Source organism: Ursus maritimus, unplaced genomic scaffold (genome assembly GCF_017311325.1).
Source record: "Ursus maritimus isolate PB19 unplaced genomic scaffold, ASM1731132v1 scaffold_4, whole genome shotgun sequence".
NCBI lineage: Eukaryota > Metazoa > Chordata > Mammalia > Carnivora > Ursidae > Ursus > Ursus maritimus.
In genome coordinates this window covers 7,798,734-7,805,153 of record NW_024426552.1, presented here as the reverse complement: position 1 = coordinate 7,805,153, position 6,420 = coordinate 7,798,734, and the positions used below count along the sequence as shown (strand labels likewise).

General features: G+C 44.0%; 1 protein-coding gene across 2 annotated transcripts in view; it reads left to right on the top strand.

Annotated features, from left to right (window-relative positions):
- Positions 1-2,555, top strand: part of DYRK1A (dual specificity tyrosine phosphorylation regulated kinase 1A) — a 94,162-nt gene extending 91,607 nt beyond the window's left edge. For both annotated transcript variants that reach the window (XM_008701899.2, XM_008701900.2), the window contains exon 11: positions 1-2,555. This exon is cut by the window's left edge and continues 736 nt beyond it. The gene's annotated coding sequence lies outside the window, so the exon portion shown is untranslated.
- Positions 2,556-6,420: the final 3,865 nt, after the last annotated feature.

Below are 6,420 nucleotides of genomic sequence, written 5' to 3'. Positions count from 1 at the left end.
CAAGAGGGCAAAGCTGACTTTTTTTTTTTTAACTTGAAAAGATTGCAAAGGGACAATGAAGTTTTTAAAAGAGCCATGTCCAAACCCATCGTCATGGATAGCGCAGAGGTGTCCTCTTTTTGCCTCCCCCATTTTAACTTGCCACACCCCAGTCATAATGGGTTTTTTTTTTGTCTTTCTGTTCCACAAAAGTTAATGTTCAGATGTTGGTCTTGGTCATTTGCCAACTAATTTTAAAATAAAAAGGCACTGCACATAATTTGCATAAAGGGCCCCTTGAGGGTGTTTTTTTTTTTTTTCTTTTGCTTCCCCCCCCCCTTTTTTTCCCCTCTCTTGTTTGTTTTGTTTTGGGTGGGGGGGTGGGAAATTTGGGTTTTTAAGTCCTCTAAACACACTTGGGCACGGAAATGCAGTACTGTAAGGAAGAGGGACCTCCAGCTTACACAAACATCACCTTCAGCTCTATGGAAGGGACGGTTGTATTGGAGTTTGTAAGGCACAGTAAGCATGCTAAGTGGCGGGGATCAGAACTCTCCTGTCTGAACCTACTGAGGAGCAAAGCAGCAATTACATGGGATCCTGTGGGTCTCCTGTTGTAGACGCCACAGTAAGATAGTAATGGAACATGACCGGTCTCCTAACCAAGGTGCACTGAGAAGCAATCAACGGGTCAGTCGTGGCCAGTCCTGGGGAGGTCTGAGTGGTGGTCTTTGGGATAACCTTTGGCCTTATGGATTTGGACTCGAAATTAGAAGAGCCTACCATTTCAGATGCAATCACTTTTGGACATGCTTTTGCAGACAGTCCTTAATGCTGAAAACACAGAGAATGGGTAATTCAAGAGGCCTTTCTTTTAAAATAGACTTTTGTGACCCACTAATTGTAAGGTATTGCAAGGTCACTTTGCGTGTGTCATAAAGTTGACTTCCTTATTGGTTGAAGGTCACAGAAGTAGTGGTTTGCTTTGATGGAAATAGCTACAGCTGTGTCCCTTCCTGCTTTTTACTTTTTTGTTTTTGTTTTTGTTTTTTTTTTTGCTTTTTTTTCTCGGCACGTGGTATCTCCACCATTTCTTCTGCACAAAGATGTCTTCTGTTCATCCTGAACATTTTTAAAAAATGCAGAATTTTATGTGACTGCTTTTTTGCCTCACAATTATGCTGTGAATTTTACAAAAATTTATTTTCTTTTTTGATAATTTATTGTACCAAAGCTGTTTTTATAGCACATAGATGTCTGTAACCAATAATGTAGCAGTTCTGCACTTTGACACAAGGTGTAACTAGACCATTTTTAAATGTCAGTTGAAAATTATGGCTGTACTATTGCTTAAACAAAACTGGAACTGTTGTTGAATCCATAGCCAATACATCTACAGCAATCTTGTGTACTGAGCATAATAGATTGACCTCTAATTCAAGATCCCAACATCTGTTACATTCTAAATGTGTTCAGGCTTCTGAAGGTAAAGGGACACTGGATCCAGAAGCTGTGGAGCCAGCAGCTGATTCGTGTATTCCTGATTAACCTCCTTGTAGACTTGAAAGCAAGACCTCGATTGCACCGACAGGTCAAAAATCCGAGCACGAGTAAAGCAGAACTCTCATGCGTGACCTGAAGTGAACGGGCTGGTGTCGAACAGGTGCCTAGTTTTGAGATTCTGCTGCCTTAATGTAACACAGGCTGGCAGTGGCTAAATTTGCGTTCCCATTTTAAATTGACCAATTTTAGGGTGTTATACTTTTGAGCGGTTGAATTGGGAGAATGAAGAGAAGTAATTTATCTGTCCAAGATCAAAGAAGCCTAGGAAAGAAGCAGTAATCTACCTCTGCCGATAACCCTGTTCAGAACAACTCAGCAGAACACCACATTACTTTTTATTGGTCAATTCCATGGGGCTGACTAGGTCAGTTTTTTCTGAACAAAAGCAGGTTTTTATATGTAAACAGTGACAAAAGAAAGGCTTAAAACTATGTGAATGTGAATGGAAACTTGGAAAATATCCGTTTTTATAATCCACAAATTTTTTTTTGTTGTTAATCAGGAAATCCATATTTATTTTGTAATTAAATGTCAAGCCTGTGGATGATTTTTGAACTTGGTAGTTCATAAAGGTTTACAGTGAATAAAAGGAGATCATCTTGAGTATAGCAGTATCAAAAGGAATCAGTAGTTACTGCTGTTGAGGAATATGAGGGGAAGATAGTACATGGGTCAGGTCATTTTTTTCTGTGCTGGTTGCCACATCTTAGCAAGCACCAAAAAAAACAAAAGCAGTTTTTAAACCGCTATTAACATAAAGGAAATCATAAAATCCAATGCTTCTGCATACTGTGTTATGTTACAGTCCAGTTTTGTGTGCTTTACTACACGGTTTGGTTACAGGACTTCTGTGCATTGTAAAACATAAACAGCATGGAAAAGGTTAAATACCTGTGTGCAGATTGTAAGATCTGGTCCGGACTTGCTGTGTATATTGTAACGTTAAATGAAAAGAACCCCCCTTTGTATCATAGTCATGCGGTCTTATGTATGATAAACAGTTGAATAATTTGTCCTCAGACTCTTTACTATGCTTTTTTAAAATTAAGAAAAATGTAAACATAGTAAAAAATCTTCCTATGCAAGTAAACTGGTCCAGGTAATGGTCTGGTAGGTATATTGAGTGTAAGTTTGGTCCAAGGTGTGAAAAGGAAAATAGTATTTATGTTGACCTAGGTAGGCATCCCAGATCTTGGGAAGTAAAGATTGGAGGTTTTGACTTTGATCATTTTGAGTATTAAGATGGATTCTATGAGTGATGAACTATATTCAGTTTCTCTCTGGTTCGAAGTGCTAATAGTTTGTGGTGTTCAGAATGGCTTTGAGGGTTCAGTGGTTTTCCCTAAGAGAAAGCAAGAGGAAATACACGTCGTCTTGTTCCTCCTTCCCCAGACCCTCGTATGGGGGTGAGTCAGGGACTTTCTTGTACAGTCTGAAACGCCTGCCCCAGTGCATTTGTGTCTGGCCTACAGTCTCCTCTCTTTATAAACTAATCGGTAAGTATGTATTAAGGTGCCTGTCGACAAAGGCAAAAAAAGCTTATTCAAAAAAGTTAAATGTGACTCTGCTGAATGCATGTTGGCCACACAGAGTTAGACTTAACATGTAAGAAAGAAAAACTTGCTTTGGTTTTTTTCTTAGGGTATGAGCATTTTCCGTAGGTTAAGTGGCACATTTTTATGGTATCAGACTTCAGAAACCTTAGGCTTATTTTAATGTTGTTAGAACTATCTGTAAAAAATCATTACGGCTGCAGTCATTCTAGAAGGACAAATGCCTGTTGCGTTTGTGACTGTAGCCTCCTTTCCAGCTCCTGCGTTGTTAAACCTATGGTTAAAATAAGTCATATAATAAGGAAATACATAAACTACAAAGACGAGATAGCAAATGCCCAATTTCTTCCAGGTGCCCCAATTCCCTTTTGGCCTTTACTTTGTTCGCTGTCGGAATACAAGCTCAGTACTCATTTTTATATCCATTTTTGTAGCGGTGACCATAACTAACAGATCAGGTGATTCCAGATACAGAGGTTGGCCTTAGTGCCATTTATGAAGACCATTTGAAATTTTAAGCTTAAGGCCGGGGGGAACGCCGACTGTGGTGCACTGAGACTGTATTCAGATTTCTGAGAACGCTCCCTGGGACAGCTGGTGGCCCAGCATCGAGAAGCCTTGGGTGTCAGAGTTCTCATTTTCTTAATCTTGGATCTCGTTCCCTAGACTTAATTTTCTAGTGTGAAAATACACATTGAGTCATTTTTAGTAGAAAGAACAAGAAAAGAGAAGAGCCTAAGAAAACAGCTTATTTTATCCTTTGTTGTCCCTCCTCACGCGTAGCAGTCCCCTGTCAGTGTGTCCACCGAGAGCCGTGCTCTGGGTCATCTGGCCTTTCGCCCTGTGCCAGTAGTTGTTACATATTTAAACACAGTGTTCCAAGCACCAGGTGTTTTTTGTGCAAGACTCACTGAGGAAGGTAAGTGGACCATCGGGGAAGGGGGGTGGTGTGTGCGTGTGCGTGTGTGTGTGTGTGAGCGTGGATACCCACGGTCCCAGGTTTCAGGTGCTTGAGGTGAGCGGGGAGAAAGAACCGGGTGTTCTTCACAACTTTCTCAGAGAGGACAAGGTATTTGCCATTGTTAAATTTTCTCAAATTCTTACCCTAAATCTTGTTCAAAGGACAAAAAGCTATTTCCCCAACGAAAACGTTCAGGTTTAAGCACACGCGTGATAACCAGGTGCAGGTATCCCCTCCTTCCCAAAAGTTGGCCTTCGCTTTGACAAAGGACGACCTACATGAGTACGGGGACAGCGGTCTTCCGAGAGCGAACACTCTCTTGCGATTCCTGGCGGTCAGCGAGGGCCGCGCCCGCGGAGGCCTCGGGCCACTGGGGCTCTAACGACGGTGCTCAGACAGCGGAGGCCTGGCCCTGGACACCCCAGATTTCGTCCACAGTCTCTCCCTGAAGAGGTTTGGTTGTCACGGTTGCCCACCTTGAGAGTATGTCCTTTTACTGCCAGGTGTGCGGGGGCCTAAGGCGTGCGTGCGTCCGTCCCTGCCTTCCGCAGGGGAACCCGGGCACGCGGCTTCCGGCCGGCCTCCCTTGGCTTTCACGGGCCGTCACGTGTCCGGGCTCGCCTGGGTTCTGAAGGCGCAGGGTGCCGGAGCGGGGATCATCTTGGCTAAAAACTTCCCCTTTTAAATGGGGAGGTAAAATAATGGCAAAGTTGCTGGTGGAGGATGGGGGACGTGGGGTCGGGGCCTGGGCATCTGCGTTTTCAAAGCCACCTTCCAGGTGGTCCTGCACCTGTAGCCAGGCGTGATCCCGGGCAGGCAGATGCGTGGGGCCCATCTCACTAGTCTGAACGAAAGAGCTTTTTAAAGTATAGTTTTATTATTGAAGTTTTTGTACATATATACATTAATATGGAATTGAACAAGGTGTAAAATATATGCATGAACAACAACTCACAACTTCTGCTGCGTTATAAATGTTAACAAGGCCGCAAGAGAGGCAGAAATGACCAGATACAAGAATATAAAACTTCGTACAATTGTGTTTTGTCATCTTCCCTTTTGGAAGTGGGATGACGTGACGACAGCTCAGCTCCCAGAGGTCCCACGAGAACGGCAGGTGTGCAGTTTCCCAACAGTGGGCCTGGGGCCTGGGCCTTGGTATCAGCCTCACGTGGTCTACGTGAAGCCGCGGAGGAGTTCTCAGGGCGCTGGTCTGGGCAAGCAAACGTTTGGAAACGCCTCACGATGCAGGGACTGTGGTGTTCAGCTCTAGAATTGGGGCCCAGTCTTGGGCAAGTCCCTTTCTGGGGAATAACTGGTGTCCGCTGGATGGGATTCGGTGCGGGCGTGAGCTAATGCATGTGGGGTCCTAGCACACTATGGGAAGCACTCAGTACAACTGGGGACTAAACGTAGAGCTTGAGTCTGTAGCGTGAATGATCAACTTTTTCTATATGAATCCAGCAAACACCATGGGAGACAAGGTGAGTGGTGTTTCCTGTGAATGATTAAACGGGATTATTTTGCAGTTTACTTTTATTTCTGGAGTCTGTAACTGGATGTGTACTTTACTGCTTGATTTTGCTACTTACATCTACTTTAGCATTCATCAAGTTTGCTTTGATAGAATGTATGGTATTTAAATGTTTTGTAAAGGACGATTTTTAAGTAGAATTCTCTACACCTTCAGGGAGCTGGAGGAGTAACTATGGAAAGGCGCTGAGGTTAGACCTGGCCGTCACGTGGCCAGGGGCCGCCTCCGCTCGTCCATCTTGCCACCCCAAGGCCTTATCTGTTGTGTTTTTAGCCTTCAGGGTTGTGACTCAGATCAGGGAGAGAAAAGGATAAGTAAATGATCTGTCCCAGGTTCATAAACTGATAATATTGGGGAAGCTTTCAGAACTTCCTTGGTTATAAGCCACATTTGAAAGCATTAAGGGGCTAACTGCTGCTGTTCTCTGCTTTTTAATTTTCTTTGTTGCTGTCCTAGGGGAGTGTGTACCCCCACCAGCTCGGGGTCCTTCAGTGTGATTTCTTTTTCATTCCCACGGGGTCCTCCCTCCCTTTGAGCAGACATATGGACAAAAATTTCTTAGGGCAAAAAGCCCGTTCATCTGCGTCAGAATATACGTGACTGACATTACCGCACAGGGACAGGTGTATTACACAGCCCGTGGCCTTGGAAAAAGATGAGAATGATGGATCTGACAGTGGGATCTGAATGTTCACCTGAGGTAGATAAAATTCTTCTGGGAGGTGCAGTTGTTAACCCCCGCCCCCCAACACACCCAAAATTCAGGCAGCAGACAGCCTTCTACTTGTGAGTCCAGTCGGGCCGGCCTTCGTGCCTCCGACAGCGCCCCG